Raw genomic sequence first — 19,394 nt, 5'->3', positions numbered from 1 at the left:
ACCCCCAATCAACAAACATGTGCACATACATACCATACGCCAGCATATATAACAGTCAAATAAATCTGACGGATCACTAATCATAGCAACATCCTATTACCAGGATACAGACCTAATCGGTCACTAACATAACATCATCCTATATACCGGTATACCGACCTAACCAGGTCACTAAGCATATCACCATCCTAACTACTAGGATGTAAATCAATAAGTATATCATTCAATAAACCCGAATACAAATCCGATAAGGGTCGGCATTTGTGCCTTAAACCCAGTTGATATAGTGAGGATAACTCACCTCATAACTGTCGCGCTGAAGTGATAAGCGCAAGCTCTCGGATCACCACCACAAACTCCACCACCTATATTCACCATAGAACTGTTGGGTTTTGAGCATTCTAACAATCCTATGGTGTACATGCAACCCTATAAACCTTGGATCTATGTTTTCTCTATCATACATGCAAATAAGAACTTTCCAAGGCTTTAATCCTAACTAGCATACTATGAGGCAACTATACTACAAAGACTAGTTAGATGACATACCTTTTGATGTAGCTTGATGTCTTCAAGCTTTAAGAGCTTAGCCCCAGTAGTTTGGAAGCCTCAAGTGGAATCAAAAATCACCAAAACACCTTGGAAGAATTTGAGAATAAGAATACTTTGGTTCTCTCTAGTGAAATCGGCTAGCCCTCTTAGTGTACCCACCCTAGTGCCAATTTCACCAACCAAGGACATCTTTATATAGTATGGAGACTAGGGTTAAACCCATGACCTTTCATTTCATATGATCCATGGGTTAAACACCCCATGGACTATCCATGAAAGCTTAGCCCAACCTAAATGAACTTGGCCCATTCCATACATATAAGAGTCCATATTTAATTAGTTCATTTTGATCACTTAATTAATTCTAAATTAAGTCTTGATCAATACTAATTAAATAATATGATTTCATATTAATATATTAGAACTTATAATATATTAATATAATCATAAATATACTATTCTCAAAAGATTATCCATATAAATTGTGCCCGTGAAGTGCAACCCAAATGGACCATGCCGGGTCGGGTCAAGTACATACGAAATATAATTATGGACTTAGACATTAATCCAACAGTCTCCCACTTGGATAAGTCTAAAACTATTATTGAGTATGACTTCAAAACCTAACTGGCAATCGTAGCTCTTAAAGCCGTTGTCGGACTCTGACCTTGTAAATGACTTGTCCATTAGTAAGGGATCATATATTCCTCCATTCTAGATATCATATGGACTGAGACACGGATTATCAATCATTCTATATGTTCATTTGTTGTTTCCCGATTTCCGATTTATGATGACTGACTGATTGAACAAATCAAATCAGTCCTGGCTTGGCCAAGCACTCACATGTATCATCATTAAATCATCAAGGGGCCCACATATATCGCTTTTATCCCGAAGGTAAAAGGAATTGATAAACTTCGACTCATTTGGCTTGTTCTAATACTTGTTGAAACATACACAAAGGCACGTTTTTATAACATCGAGTTACCAATGCGTTTTTGTGCAATCAATGTATAACCAACTCATAGTAACTACTCATATCTCTAGGTTTGAAGAATATAAGATATTATCGTCTCATGATCACTCGTGATAAAATCCATGAAGTGATTCAAATGAGCGTGGGTTGAATCCAATACTCAGAACTTATGAGCACTCATGAGTGTTGTAGCCCAACTTTGTCCACCAACTTGGACCTCTACAAGCCAACCCATGACAGTCTTGATTCATATCTACTTCCAACATATGACTGACTGTGGATGGTTTGAATAACTTAGTCATACAGAACAATGACCTAGTTATTCAGGAAGTTAAAACATGCAAAGTGAAACACAAGAATAAATGAATCTAATATGGTATCAAAACCTATGAATATAAATAAAACACTTTCTATTTATCACCATACTGATTACTCATTATTCATTGTTTCGGTTTTATCAACTTTATACTTGAATTAAAAAACACTAGGTGTCCCATGCTCCAAGCATGTACACTATGTTTTCTAAACAATAGCTTTGCCATAAACCAAGTATGAACTCTATGTTTGTCTATGATCCTTTTCTTTGTGAAATAGACCTGTTGAACATAACTCCAATGATTCTCATTTCACAGTCCCAATTCCTTACTGCAAATGCAAGAATTCCAAATTCATGCCATTTACTGAAATCTGTTAGATTCTAAACTTATATGCATTGATCCTCTTGTAATGATTATGCACAAATTCACTTGGCAACAATCATTACAGAGTATTCCAAAGGAGATCAAATCCTTGGAAACATCCTTCTTGCATTAAGTTTCTTAATCTTACACAGATTTATTGAACAACTTCCACCTATGGGATCATTTCCATATTCCCCTTTTGACTATCACTTCTGAACAAGAGTTGCCTCTTTTCAGAATATGTTAATATGGTCCTTCCAACAATTAACACTATACTTCCAACTGTCCTTGAGAAACCAATCTTTGGTAAACCTTAGATTGTCCTCGACAATTGCTTAATCCTTTTAGTCATATCCAGTTCTAGACCTTTTTCCCTTCTTAATGCCCCAAGCATTTGGAAAATTTTAGAAAGGATGAATATAGCACATGTAATCGATCCTATATCCGAAGCATATGGGACACGATTCATGATGTCTCACATAAAGACTAAACTAGTCTTTTTCTATAACATTTCCATTTCTATTTTCCAAGTTCTCATAACTCAGATTATGAAAAGGGATGCCGTAATCATAATCGAATTTGAGAACGCAAATAATAGACCCATATACAAAATTTCCTTATGTTGAGCCATTCCAACATGAAATTCATATATATCCTTGACTAAATACGATTAAAACCTCAATCTAAGCTTTTAGATTTGAGATGAAGTATAATTTCCTCTCCCTTAATTATAGCAAAACAACTTTTTCCCAATTGAGATCTTTTGTTTTCTATAATTAACATTGCTAACTTGCAACCTTTATCATAATTATCATGCTCCCACTAACATGATGATTATTAGCATAACACTTATGCTCCCACTAGCTTTGACATGTACTCAGAAATCAGCTGAACTTCTAGGAAAAACAATACTTTATTGACTTTCTTACCAAAGTTCAGATTTCTGATACTAGCTTTCCTTGATAAGACTTTATCAAAATTATACACCTTAAATAAGATAGCTCACAGGTGTGTCTAAACAATTTCAGAACTATGAAAAGGGATGTCGTAATCATAATCTCAATTGTTTAGACCTTTTGCCATTTCTCATAAGTCAATGTTAGTGTGCCGGTTAACCACGCACGCTCCACTAACGACTTTGAGAACTGTAAATATCACAATTGCTATCTACTTAAAATCTACTTAGTGGAAGAATTTCCTCACCATCATTTTCATGAATCGGAGAGAAACCTTATGACACTTAGATTTTATGGTGTATGTGTTCTTATCCACGAGAATTTGTCAAACCATAATCATAAGACTAGGTTAGTGACAAATCCTAACTCATATGGATTGAACTTATGCAATCTTAACTTCTTGCCACCTGGCAGCTCAAGGGTCTGCCATTGCTTCCTAGTAGGTATGCACACAATTGAGAACATGTAGAACTCAAATGTGTAGCCAACGTAACTGGAATGGGCATAGAAATGTCAACATGATAGGTTATAAACCTCTAGTTGTGTGCTAGTGATGAAATACAGGTTTTATTCTTGATTACTTCTTGAAACCCTTTCAGGATCTTTTAGACTCCCACTGTCTCCTTTACCTATAAGACTTTCTTGCCAAATATTCAAGAGATAGTGTGGATTCTAATCAAGACAGACACTTAACACAATTAGCCTTAGTTGGTTTTTGTTTTATCCAAAACATCACAACTTACCAATTTCAAATGTACAAGAGTAGAAAACTTTTACTCTTACATTTGACAAGTGTTTTAAACCTTCTTTAAAACATGTCACTCAAGTTACAATCTTAGAGTATAACTCTAAGAATTGTTTTTTGGAACGAAGTATGAATCATCTTCTTGATTTAACCACTTCAACAATTCATAACTCCTCTTCTTAACTATCATAATGCACTTAGAGGATGAATTTTGATAAGGTATCAAAATCATTAAGATGATCTTAAAACATGATACTAAAGTACTCTCCCATCTTTTCAGATTTGAGAGACTTTTATCCTTCTACCTAATTTGATTCTTCTTATTCCTTCTGTCATACATTGAAAATTTTACAATGCTCTAGAATTATACTTAAGCTTGTAAGTATAATCATATTTACTAAACCCTAGTAAATCATGACGAATAGTCTTATCCATATTTTGTGGTGGACTTTGACAAGTGCACAAGAAAGTGTACTTGATCCCTTAGTCCTTCTCTTGACTCACACATCCATGTGAACAAGTAGTTAGTCTTAATTTTCCAATGCTTGAAAGTTCTCATTCATCATACTATACAACTTGCATGATTCCAAGTTTCTATCCAACTGAAACTTGGGTGATGAGAATCTTTCCTTATTTGGTAAATTTAGACACTACCACAAATGAAAGAATCAAATTCATATTTTCAATATTGCTATCAATGGAATCATATAAGCAACATATATATATATATATATATATATATATATATATATATATATCCACAAACGCCATTGTAAGGATATTTTAAAATAAATAAAAGTAAAAACTTTTCTTTTATTTTAAAACTTTGCGGAAAAACTAATCCTTACAATGCAAATGTATATGAAAACTTGTTGTCATCTATTCCTAAGCAATCTATCATAACTCTTAAGCACCTGCTCAAAATTCTGATCACCGAACCATGCGATTGAAATCCATCTTCGCGATCAGAATCAGCATATACTTCCTTTAAGTTTCTTTACTTTTCTTTGATTCTTAAAACATCAACATGTGACCCAGCCACATCATGTAATAAGAATCTCCAAGTAGGAACTTAATAGAGTTAGACAATGGACTTTACCTGAAATAAAGTCAAACTTATTGACTTTACCATCCTTAGGTAAGTTTGGCAGCTTTGTAACCAAAGCCCCTTCCTTTGGAAATAGAAACATATGGACCCTTAGGTAATAGTACATGAGACTATCTCAGACTTAACCTTTCTCTTTACCATTTGGTCAACCAAGTTGACTATGGCCAATCCATTTCCATTGGGAAGAGAATGCTTTTCTGGATTTCCTGTGTCACTATAGTCCCTATCCATAAAGTTTTGGGAAGTTGATATCCTAATCAAATTTACTTTACTAGTACACTAAATCATTTCTGATTTAGCAGCACCAAGCAAATAGATAAGATCATTAAGGGTCTTGTCATAGTCTATTTCATAGGAGTCCCAAAGGAACTCATTATGTGACTTAGAAAGTGATTGAACCACTAACTTTCTCAAGACTTTGACACCTAACTCTCCCGGCTTGTCAGTATGTGACTTCATCTCCAAGATGTGATCACACCTAGACCTTGCCTTGCCAATAGGGCTTGAGTGACCTTGAACTTGTGGGTTAGGGAGAATAATTGGAGGAGGTGGAGGAAGTGAAGTTCCAAGATATTTGGGAAGATCATAGATGTCTGAACTAGACATCTTTTGGAAGATATTCAAGATAGTTGATTTAAAGTCATTAATATAACACCCAATATGAAATATTAATGCTAGGACCTAACAAACTATTTTATAACTTGGAAGAGGGATGCCGTAATCCAAGCTATAGAATATTTGAAGGTAGGTGAATGACGATTCACCAATTTCCACCATGAAAAACGAAATAATTTATTAGGTTTTAATTGGATTTGAAACTCCTAGATCTTTGAGATTCATTGAACTTTCAATGGCATGTTTCAATCTCAAGTGTGCCCTTCAGGTTTTGTGACTGGGATGCCGAGGATCACAAAACAAGGTGTGAAGTAACCATGCAAATTACTTGGTACCCTTAAGTGTTTACCCCTCAATCGATGTGCCGGTTAACCACACACGCTCCATCGATACTATGATAAACATTAAGTTACCCTTTGCCTACCTTGTTAAATATGAGTTAGTGTGCCGGTTAACCACACACGCTCCACTAACCGACTTAAACAAAGTGCAAAGTGTAATTTCATGGATTAGCACCTTATTCACATTTTTCCTAAGTAACTAAGATTTGGTATTTATATAAGGTATAGTTACTTAGTATTTATCATTAATACTTTTAATGAAGGGAGAATTAATAGTCTTTGTCCTACCCGTTCGGCTAACGACCCTCCACCAGTCAAGGAAGCGGTGGGTGAGAGTGGACACCCATTAAACTGCCATTTTATAGGCAGTAATCTTATACCCCCCTTATAGACCGGCTTCGTGAATGAGGCCTACTAACGGTAAGACTGACTTGCTCTTATATATATATATATATATATATGTATATATATATATATATATATTATTAACTTATAATATTATAAAGTATAAGGGTTGAATTTTAACTTTTAAAATTCTAAAGGCTAAACTTGGAATTAAAGTATTCATAAGAGAAAAAATTTCAAATTCCAAAACTTGAGAGCAAGTTTTGTAACTTTCAAAACTTTTTTATTCCATAACTTATGTGTTTAAAGTAGTTCTAATTAAAAACTCTTCAAGTTCCATAACTTGAGGACAAGTTATGGAAGACTTTAAACTAATTAAGAAAGTGACTCTTCATAATTCATAACTTATGGAAGCTTTATGGGATTAACTAAGGTTACACATATTTTATTTAATGAAGAGACTCTTGAACCTCCACAACTTGAGGACAAGTTATGGAGTCATAAAACCATTTAATGAGAACAAGACTCTTCATTTTGTAACCTAAGAAATTTTTTATGAGTTTTAAGAAACTTAAATGTGACTTTTAAGGTAACTTGAGGACAAGTTACACAAACACACTTTAGAATCAACTTTTATATTAAAATGGATTGAAAACAACTATTCAATTAACATATCTATTAATCTAAGCAACTCATATAAACAAAGATAATACACATCAAACTTTTTCATGTAATTAGCATAACACATAAACTAATACAAAACATGAATCTATTGACAATTATCTTTGAAATTGGATTATTATGAACATTACCACATCAAAAATAAGTTTATAAGTCCAAAAACATCTTAGGGTAATGTTCCTAGTCCAATTCTAGCCAAAACAATCGAATATATGCTATCTGGGGGCCCAACTCGTCGAGTGCACGAACCAACTCGGTGAGTTGGATGCATTTTGTCTTGGACTCGGCGAGTTCATCAGTGGACTCGGCGAGTCCAGCGCCCAGAAAGCCAGAAAATCCATTTTTTCAGCATTTTTTAGCAATTTGCTTCAAGTATAATTCAAAACAAGCCTAGGCTCTGATACCACTGTTGGGGTTTGAGCATTCTAACACTCCTATGGTGTACATGCAACCTTATAAACCTTGGATCTATGTTTTCTCTATCATACATGCAAATAAGAACTTTCCAAGGCTTTAATCCTAACTAGCATACTATGAGGCAACTATACTACAAAGACTAGTTAGATGACATACCTTTTGATGTAGCTTGATGTCTTCAAGCTTTAAGAGCTTAGCCCCAATAGTTTGGAAGCCTCAAGTGGAATCACAAATCACCAAAACACCTTGGAAGAATTTGAGAATAAGAATACTTTGGTTCTATCTAGTGAAATCGGCTAGCCCTCTTAGTGTACCCACCCTAGTGCCCATTTCACCAACCAAGGACATCTTCATATAGTATGGAGACTAGGGTTAAACCCATGACCTTTCATTTCATATGATCCATGGGTTAAACACTCCATGGACTATCCATGAAAGCTTAGCCCAACCTAAATGAACTTGGCCCATTCCATACATATAAGAGTCCATATTTAATTAGTTCATTTTGATCACTTAATTAATTCTAAATTAAGTCTTGATCAATACTAATTAAATAATATGATTTCATATTAATATATTAGAACTTATAATATATTAATATAATCATAAATATACTATTCTCAAAAGATTATCCATATAAATTGTGCCGGTGAAGTGCAATCCAAATGGACCATGCCGGGTCGGGTCAAGTACATACCAAATATAGTTATGGACTTAGACATTAATCCAACAAGAACCGTATCCATAAATTTCCAATCTCCCAAAATGAACCAGAAGTCAACTAGTCAACCCTTGGTCAAAGCCCAAGTTAATGGGCAAGGTCAACAATCCATGTTGACCCGATTCGTCGAGTGCACTTTCACCGACTCGTCGAGTCCTTCCTGAACTTGAGAAGTCATGAAATCCCCTATCGAATCATCGAGTTTCCCTTCAACTTGCCAAGTTCATGCATGTTCAAAAGTCGGGAAAACCCTAACTGACTCGCTGAGTCTTCCTGCTGACTCGTCGAGTCCATGCAGAAACCTTTGCACGACAATCTTCATCGTACTCGCCGAGTTGACCATTTAACTCGTCGAGTCCCTTCAGTCCTTTCTCCATTTAGATGCTTTTTAAGCCATTCCAAATCTCCATAACGTAGATCAAAGCTCCTAAGGCATACTTCTTACATAAAGTTGCAAACTTTACATACATGCAAGGTGATAATGACTTAAAACAAGCTAAAAAAGAGATTCTAGGCAAGGGAAATACACTAGCATGCTAAAGACTAAGACTTAATGATTGAAAGGACCAAGATGAGCCTAGATCTGAAGTTGCAACTTCAGATCTTGGTTCATCACTCGAAATGAAGTACTAACACACCAAAATAGCCCTAAAACTCAAATATAGAAGGATCTAGCTAGAAGAAGATCAAGGTAACGACTTGATACCTTCAAATGATGCTAAAATGGGGTAGACTTCAGATCCACACACGTTCCTTGTCTCAAACTTCTCTCACCAAGATCCACCTTCCAAGCTTAAAACACACGAGTGTGGAGAGAAAACGACGATTTAGGGTTTCTGGACTCACAAGGGGCTGTAAGTGTGACAACCCAAGTTGTCCCGTTACATTTCCCCGTTACCGTTAACGGAATATTCCACTGTATAAAAGTTCCGTTAAATAGAGGGCGTCAGTTTAATAAACATTTCCATTTGATTACCTTTAATATGCCGTTAAGTCGTGATAAAAGGAAATAAAAACACAGGACACACATTTTCATTCACTTGGAAAATGTCAAGTTTTATTATTGCGACCACTAAATCGGGTGCGACCAAAAGCCCCGTTTAACGGCAGTATCGGGTAAAATTCTTCTGAGCCTCGACTCAAAACCCCATATATGGGTGAGTGGAGTCAAATGGGAGACCTTTTACACTCTCTCTCTATACTCTCTCTCTAGACCCGTTTTCGCCCCGAATTCGCAACCAAACGCTTCCAAATTGTAAGTCCGCCTACCCTAGCTTATTCTAAACATAGTGATTCATGTTTATAACCCAAAAATCATCCAATAAGGCATGGTATAAGGAGTTTACGGCCCAGGAACATTCTAGGGCCGTAAACCCCTAAAATGGTGCCAAACATGCCTCTAAACTTGTCCATAAGCTTGGAAATAATTAGGGGATATAGCCTAGGGGTGTTTAAACATTAAAATGCATGATTTTAGGACTCAAACAAGAGTTTACGGCCCAAGCACAAGCTTAGGCCGTAAACTCCTCAAAATCATGTCAAAAGTGCCCCAAAACACTCCCAAACTCATCCTAGGGCTTATTACATAATTTAAGGACTTATCCTCTTGAGTTTAGACCCTTGAAACACTCCAAAATGATTTAATGAAAGGAGTTTACAGCCCAGACAAAGGTCAAGGCCGTAAACACCCTAAATCATGCCCAAAAGTTAGTTTTTGCCCCCCAAATGACCATAGGCTATTTCTATAAAATGCTAGGAAGGATTTAAGGGCTTGAACACAAGGAAACATGGGATGACTTGGAGTTTACGGCCCAAGCAATTATCTAGGCCGTAAACTCCCCAAAACCCCCTCAAATGTTGGTTTTAATCACCCAAAATGGCATCAAACTTCATAAGGAAATTCTAGAAAGGCAATAGGGGCTTAAAACTTCACTAAACTCAAAGATTGAGAGTTTACGGCCGTAAACTCCCTTGGGAGAGTTCCTAGGCCGTAAACTCCTATAACATACCCTTAGAGGCCTCAAACCCACTCATGCCTTTGAGGAAAAGTGCTTGGAATAATTCTATGAACAAGCTAGAAGCATCAAACACCCAAGAATATGACCTTGGGAGTTTACGACTGTAAAATACCTTAGGTTGGGCCGTAAACTCCTTGTTTGGTCCATGTTTGTGTTTTAAATCCATTTACACACTTGATATGTGAGTATAGCAAAGTCCCACAACTAATAGGAGACCCTTAACACCCTTAAACGCTACCCGGGACCCCAAACACTCAACCAAAAGTGTTTTCCACTCCTTTGAGTGTGTATAATTGTTTAATTAGTATATTATATGCTAATTGGATGTGAACATATGTTATCATATGTTAAAATAGGTCCTTGTGTGTTTTCAAGTCCTTGCGTGAACCCGAACGCCCAAGCGGCACTTTCGTCGGACCTACTTACAGCAGGTGAGTTCATACCCCTGAATGAACCTTTTAAATGTTTTTTTTATGTTTTATAGGGGGGGATTACAAGTTAAACATGCCAGTTATCATATCAATCACATGTGATTGATAACCCGCATGCACAAGGTTTTACCATTGTACACTGTTTTATCGAGTAGGACACTGTAAATGGCTTTCAAAAAGGGTTTTTACATTGTTCAAGTTCTTACTTTTATAACTTATCAAAGATTCATTTTCAAACTGATTTATAAAAGATTCCCAAAGATTTCTAAAGGCCTTCACACCTATTTTATCAAAGAATACAAATGCGATTTTCCCGAGTAATAAAGTTTCAAAGGTTTTCATGAATACTTTAATTGTTAATTACTGCTGCTTCGCTTATACTTATTTTATACTCCTACCCTGTAATGCTTTTGCGTATACCTGAAGTCACTTATACCTGATGACGCTTACACTTATTCACCCTCTCACTTAGTAGTATGAGTCTACTTCGCTTATAAGTGAGATCGACTTTACTTCACTTATACTGGATACTCTCTTACTTCACTTGTGGTCATCTCCACTTCGCGATGCGCTTATACATATTCGACACTTATACTTCACTTGCGACCGCTCTTACTTCACTTTCTAGACACTCCTACTCCACGAGAATCACTTTTACTTGATACTCACTCAAGCATAGTTAGATGTATGTATGTGCTTGTGTAGACGCATATAAATAATGGTTGAAGGACTTAGGAAGGTTGTCCGCCCTATTTCCTTTTCTTCGTTGAGATGTGGTCTGGTGGGATCGGATGTCCATCCGAAGGTCGTTTGATTCATTAGTTATATACTATGTATACAAGCTTAGACATACGGGTCACTTCAGTCAATTCAGTTAAGAGTCTCTACCGCTAGTATATCACTTTCATTAGAAACCCACTATTTGGGATGCATCTTCAGGACACGGCCTTCTCCGTCGTCTAGTTGGTAACCAGAGTCTCCTGTAGGGAGAGCGGACATTGTGTGTATAGATCTATACGGGATTGACACTCCCGCACCCTGACTGCTAGCTACAGTCCACGGCTCACCAAGCCAAGGAGTGACAAATGTCACATTATATAGATGCTTGCAGAGTGTCTGGAACTCTAGTCAGTATGGTTACGAGTATCCTGGGTTACCTTATAATTCATGGCTTTAAGGTACCGGTATTTCGTCAGCAATTTACACTGTATTATGATGTCACTTTTCAGAGTCACGCTGTTTTGACCTTGCTAGCTGTATCTTTCATTTGATACTGTCTGGGGTCTATAGTCTCTGTTTCGACCTTGCTAGCGGTATCTTTCATTTGATACTGTCTGGGGTCTGTAGTCTTTGTTTTGACCTTGTGAGAGATACCTTTCAATTGGTATCGTCTTCGTTCTATATTCACTGTTTTAGACCTTACCAGCTGTACCTTTCATTTGGTACCTTCTGGGGTCTATGTCTCCCCTTTGTTAGACTGAACCAGACTTACCGTCAGTTCGATACCCTCCTAGAGTCTATGATTCTTTGCCTTAGTTAGCAGTCCTCACTGCTGAGGCATATGTTTTTCCCTGATGTCTCTTGCTTTCTTTAATAATCAAATTAAGTATTTTGATAATACTAGCAATTGAGGGAAAACTACCTTTGACCACATTACACTGAACAGTCTTGGTAGAAGGCTGCTTTATTTAAAGAAAATATAGGATTTTCTGGAAAGAACACTGTTGCACTGAAACCACTTAAACTACTACTTATTAAAGTTATTTGACTAAATGACATTAAATACTTATGAACTCACCAGCATTTGTAAAAATGCTGATACTCGCTTTTCAAATAACTTGTAATCTCAGGTCAGCAATTAGACAGGTACATCCCCGGAACTGCTGATGAAGATGGCTTAAGTACCTTGCTGCACTTTATATATTTTGCTTGTATTACTTTGATACTATGTAATGTAACCATGTAAAATTATTCTATTAATGCAATGTTTTGTTGTACTTTGATTACTATATGCATGTGTTGTGATACTTGACATGACGTCATCCACCCCAGAACGTTTCCGCCGTTCCGGTTTTGGGGTGTGACAGTAAGGGAGGCTAATGACCCTCTAAATATGGTGCAAAACCCCGAAAATTAGGGTTTCATCCTCTAGCTCCAACGCGTCGAGTCGTGTCCTCCGACTCGCTGAGTTGGTCACTTAAATTCGCGGTCAAAAGCGTTCCTACTCGACGATTCAGGGCCTCTAACTCGTTGAGTGGACTTTTCAATATGAAAAATAAAGCTGGAAATTAATACCTGAGAGTCGAGGTGTTACAACAAAACAAGTAAATGGTTAGGTGACCTTTATTCCATCCATTTAATCCAACTTGGTAGGTAGCGATTACCAATTTTCATCAAATGTAATTCCAAGATAATGAGGTCCTAAACAACCATTGTTTAAATTTTGCATGTTTGATCTCATCTATGCCCCAGGCCTCTCATGCTTAGGTGACCTTTATTACACAAGATTCCCGATCAAGTCTTCGTACCTAAAAAACTTGTAGCATTGTAACTAACTAGTGACTAGGTGACCTATCTGGCATCAGAAATTATAAAAACTACCTCGAACATCATAAGACAAAACCCAAGCGACCATGTGACCCTATACCATAAAGATTGTACAACAATTCATGACACCCTTTTGTGAAAACATAACTCTTATATAAGGTTCTTTTGGATCCAAATAAAACTTCATTTTATTAACATTTATCCGTGATCAATTATAAACTAATATCTTATATTTAAAGTTTAGTTGTAGAGCGCTTTAAAAACCGATTATAGTCTTTTAATAAAACTTCATTTTGTATTTATGATTTTATGAATTTGTAGAATAAAATTCATTATAAACTCATCTTATATACATCTTATGTTAAAAAAACAATCATATTTTGATAAACCAAAACTTACATGATGATAATTATGTTTTAAATCTCATTTAGCATTCATAAAACATAATATCAACATAACGCGTTAAATTTTAAAAAACTAATTTCATATATAAAGTTTTGACTTAAACATAATATCCAATATTATAGTTTGACATTATAAAACTATAAACTGAATTTTAGTCTTTTTATTAAAACTCGTATTAATTATAAAAGACATGAAGTTTAGATTTAATTTAAACCATATTTTAAACCATTTTAAATATTTTAAAGTTGGCTATTAAAAGTTTTACAATGAAAACCAATTTTAAGAAAAAAAACTCAATTTTAAACGTTTTAAAATACTTTTAATAAAATTCATCATTACACTTCTTATGTTATAATATAAATATTTATTTCCCAAACTCCAAGTGATGTTAATTTATGATAAAATGTTATTTAACATGCAAAAACTATTTTCATACATAAAACATAAAATATAACAAGCATAAATAAACATCACAATTATGCATCAAAAGTGTATAAACCAAGCCATAAACTAGTAATAATTTTTGTAAGCCAACACAAGAATTATTGTCTTTCATAATGGACTTAAGAGATACTTCAAAAGGTCTCAAAGCTTCCATTTGCCAAGACAACTCTTTCTTGCAAAAGAAACTTCAAGGCACCATGTGTTGTAGAGGTCATGACACTTAAACTATTAAGATCATAATTAATCGCAAAACCACGAGTAGAAGCTCAAGGTTGGGATCAAGGGCAGGGCTTTATTAGGGCGAGGGGGGTGTACCCCACCCCCCTGATTTTTTGGTTAGAAGTAGCCCATATATTTGAATTTTATACATATTAGGCCTAAAAATATAAAATTTTGGCTATCCCCTCCCCCCCTCCCATGTTCACCGATTTTTATACGTGTTATATTTCCAACTCCCAAAATCAAATGTTGAAGCTCCGCCTCTGGTTGAGATTATAATCTTAAGTGGTTAAGACATAACAAATCTTCAAAGATAGTCATTTCTTAAACTTGTTACATTTGGTAAAAAGAATAAAACGACTCTAACTACTTTATTACATACAAAATAAACATATAAAAAATACTAATTTATAAACTAAATAATATGAACAGATAAATATTAACCAAACACAACACAATGGTCATATTGGTTTGTATCTACACAACAACATCATATGAAATATACAAACAAACACTTTGTTTTTCTAAGGTAATTTTATACAACCAAATGCATGAAAAATTGGTTGAATAAAAAAAATACTAATTATAAAATTACGAGTTGGCAAAGACAATATATATAGTGATTTCTTTGCCAAAAGAAATACTAAAAATATTTTCCAAAATCAAAGATTATCATATTAATATTAATCTTTCCAACGTGTAAAAGAGACTATGATATTTTGGTATCTACTAATGATTTATTTAATTGTTTGGCCAAAAAAATCATTCAAATGGTTCCTTTTTCACTTTACTCGTATAAGTTTTGTTTCTCACATGATCATACATCTCCATTTCTCTCTGTCTCTGTCTCCTTCTCTCTATCTCTTTCTGTATATATATATATATATATATATATATATATATATATATATATATATATATAGAGAGAGAGAGAGAGAGCTAGATTCATTTGTTTAAACTAATTATTGTGTTATTGTATGAGTAAATACAGACCAATCATTTCAAAAGGGTAAATATGTAATCTTATACTTAATTAATTATGGTAAATATATAAATCAATTAATATCCCTTTAATTTAGGGATATCAGTTTTAAAACCCAATTTCTAGTCCGCCTCTTCCCTCCTCTCTTATATTCATCGACTCCGGCAGGCATGGAAATGGAATGGATGAAGAAGATGGGTGAAATAGCTCACCATAAAATCAAAACCAATGGAATATCGATGCATGTTGCAGAAAAAGGCGACGGACCTGTAGTGCTCCTCCTCCATGGCTTCCTGGAGCTCTGGTTTTCATGGCGTCATCAGATCACTCACTTAAGTAACCATGGTTACTATGTCTTCGCACCTGACCTCCGCGGCTATGGCAATTCTGACTCCCCATCCTCTCCCTCTTCCTACACCTTCTTCCACATAGTCGGCGATCTCATCGGCCTTCTAGATCACTTCAATCAACAACAGGTATGTCGTATGTTGCTTTAATGGCGATGAAGCTTTAATCAACGTTAGGGTTGGATTTGAGTAAGTATGAATATCAGGTGTTTGTGGTGGGACACGATTGGGGCGCAACCGCCGTATGGCATCTAAGTCTTTTCCGGCCAGATAGAGTCAAAGGAATCGTTTATCTCGGTATTCCATTTTTTCCAAGATACCCTATCAATCCAAGTCACTTATTCACCAAATCGTTTTGAGACAATTTCTACATCTCTCAATTCCAGGTTCTTCTTCTTCTTCTCTTTCTTCTTCTTCTTTCTTTCATTCTGTTTACATGGAGATGAGTTTTATAAAGTTTAGGAAATTAATATAGGAATTAGGAAGAGCAGAGAGGGCTTTTGTGAAATACGATTGCTTAACACTAATCAAGAAGTTTTTGCTGATCAACCATGGCGATGTACCGGTAGCACCTCCTGGAATTGAGATTATCAATCACATGGAAATTCCTTCGGCCATCAGAAAGCATTCGATGTCAATTCTGTGCACGGGAGGTCGTTTCAGATTTCAGGTTTTGCCCCCTTTGTGCTCTGCTCTCTGAGTTAATCGAGGCTGTTAATAGATATTAGTCATATCAATAAGCAGTTTTATTTGCAGTGACGAATGCTCAGTTTGTATAATTTTTTTCATTTAGTATTTCATAGACATGTAGGCCGATCGATCAGGTGTTCTTTGAGTTTGAATTGGCAGAAAAGCCCTAGTTTTCATTATTTGAACCATCCCAAACGAAATCCCCAATAAAAATGTACGGAATTTGGAATCTTCTGTTGGATGATTCAAAAATATAGTCTTGAATGATGTCATTGATAAACTCGATATGTTTAGGTTTTTTGCGAATTTGTTCTAATTGTCTAATTTTTATAGGAAATTGAAAGTTGTTTTGATACACACCAAGCGCTCGGTAAAATGTTTCAACTGAATGGTATTTCTTCGTTTATAATATTCTATCATAAAAGAATGATTTTTATAATAATCATGAACATATTCTGTTAGAATGCCCCGAATTAATAGAATTATTGGTAAATGAATTCCAATTCTATCAGAAAGGAATCACGAATTCCATTCATGCTAGAATGGAATATGGATATTTTCTCACCAATTTATTCATTGGATTATTTTAGCTGATGCTTGAAGAACGGACCACGAAATTTGAACGACGCCTCTTAGCAACATTATTCTTTTAGAATAAATTAGTGTATTTGTTAGATTTTGATGTTTTTTTCCCTGATTTTACAGTTTTTTAGTGTTATTCTTTAACAACAAATGTAATTCTTAGCAATTGTTACATGTATTCTATAAGAATTAATAGCATTTTTGTTTTAATTCTTCAATTGCTGATTCGAGAATTTGTTATTCTACAAGAAATATGTTTAAGAATATTTTTATAATTTTATGGTTCTAGAATATATTTTTTGAACATACTCAAACATATTCTGTCAGAATGTCCGAATTAAAAACCTTATAATTCGTAAAATCGGATTTTTAAAATTAATAGAATCTATGATCCCTTAAAATATGCAAATTTCCTTTATTAAATCTATATTAATTGACTAAAATACCCTTCTAGTAAATAGATGGTATTTTTCGATTATTTTTAATTCAATAATATGTATTAATTACTTTCTTAAAATAAGTAAAATGATTGGATCATATTTATGCATAAAATAACACAATAATTACTTTGAATAGAATAACCTAGGCCTATATATATATATATATATATATATATATATATATATATATATATATATATATATATGCACCTTAATAAGAATTTAGCCTCAAATGCTGAATTTTAAGAGGTACAACCCCTAAAACAACATATACAATCAATTTATGCATTATTATTCTGTTAACATAAAGTAAATCTCTCAAAGACTTTGACCTGATCCTTTAATCTTTGACGAAGTCTTCTTGAAACCCCGATATCCTAGCAAAAATCTTTTAATTCTGGCAAACCCTCCCCTTATATTAGGCAATCGTCTCCTTCTCTGATGTCATTTCTCGTTTCTCTTTCTATGAAGCTGATTTTCTTCCTCTCTCAGTTAGAAAACCCTAACCGTGACACTAGCACTTTTATATATCAGCCTGATGACCACCATCATCACACACCATCGTCTCCATTGCTAACATTGAATTTATTGATTTCACCTCTTTTTAATTTATATTTTTACTTGATTTTCAGGACTCTGTGATGTCGACGCAACCATCCCCACCCTCTGTTCCAGTCATCACTCTCCAAGTAAGATTTTACATAAGCTTTCAATCACTTTCTTTCTCTCCATTTGTTCATATGCTTTAGTCACCATCGTGCACAACTTGAAGCTTGACGCAGTTGTGTTGCTCTTTTTTGCACCATCCCTAACCAACAACCTACTGAATATGGCGCCTTATCCTCACTCTATATTGACTATACCCTCTGTTAATCTTCTTCGCCCATGGTGGGATGTCAAATCCACAAAGCAAATTACACTTTGTTTGCAAACAAAACGTAATATAATGGTAAAAAGGGGTATCAATCCTCGGGGAAATGGTTGTATTCAATCACAAATGCAATTTAAAAGAACTATTTTAAATAAACTAACTAACTACAATTAAACTAAAAGGGGGGTGTTTGATTACTTGAAAACTAAAAGACTTGAATAACTAAAGACTTGCAATTAAGCAAGATAGTGAGATGCTTAAATATTGGAGAGAGTTCGTTAACTAAGGCAATTCAACACAATGAACGTTTGTGTGTTTATCATTAGGATTCAACATGAAGCGTATCATTCATCCCAAATTGGTTATAGCAATCATGAAGCATGATATGCCAAGATTCCTCTTAGGTAGTATGGAGGTTGGGAAAGCCCACAACACACCTTCTTAATCAAGATCAAGGGTTTAATTGAAGCAATTGAACCCAAGAAGTTAATTAGCCTTAAGAAAGAAGGAACCCCCAATTCCTAGAGGATGTAAATGCTTACACATCCATAAAGGATCTATGATTCATAAACTAGAGATGATTTTACCATCATAAATCCCTTGTTCTAAGTTAATTCAATGATTCAACGCAAAACCAAAGAAATAAACTAACAATAGCTCATTCAAGTGCCAAGCTCACGATCAAAGCATTAAACAAGCATAAGAAATATGATCTAGAACCATAAACATAAGATAATTGATAATCTAGCATAAATCCTTCAAAAACCCACAAACATTCAAAGGTTTTAACCAAAGTTAACCAATATAGAGAAATTAGCCACTCATGGAAACAAAATAACAATCACAAAACTCTAATTGCATAAAGAAACTACCAATATCTTGGAAAGATGAAAAGAAATGAGTCTTGAGATTCAAAATCGCCTATGGTGAAAAATCGAGAGTGTAGCTGATGGATCTGATCCCCCAAGGTTATGGTGTGCCAAATGACCAAAATGCCCAAACTGGGCAGTTGTGCAACGGAAATTCCACCCGCACGACGGAAGTTCCACCCGCACAAGTGTTGTTGTAATGCTATTGGTCCTTCATTCCACCACTCCACCCTTCCACTACCAAAGATTCATTTGGTCCCCTCCATATCCATGTGATTTAAACCAACCAATCATCATTTAGTTTCAAATGTGGATGCTCCAAGCCCAAAATGAAAGTCCAAGATCCATCTTCACAAGCCCACTTCATCCAAGCCTTTAGATTTTTAAGCCCAAATCTTCTTTTATGGAT

General features: G+C 35.0%; 1 pseudogene; it reads left to right on the top strand.

Annotated features, from left to right (window-relative positions):
* The first annotated feature begins 15,371 nt into the window (after nt 1-15,371).
* On the top strand, nt 15,372-16,233 carry LOC145059839 (epoxide hydrolase 1 pseudogene; annotated as a pseudogene).
* Nucleotides 16,234-19,394: the final 3,161 nt, after the last annotated feature.

Source organism: Lactuca serriola, chromosome 6, assembly GCF_051521515.1.
Source record: "Lactuca serriola cultivar US96UC23 chromosome 6, Lser_US96UC23_V15, whole genome shotgun sequence".
Classification (NCBI taxonomy): Eukaryota; Viridiplantae; Streptophyta; class Magnoliopsida; order Asterales; family Asteraceae; genus Lactuca; species Lactuca serriola.
The sequence above is the reverse complement of the archived record's forward strand: the minus strand, read 5'-3'. Positions and strand labels throughout refer to the sequence as shown.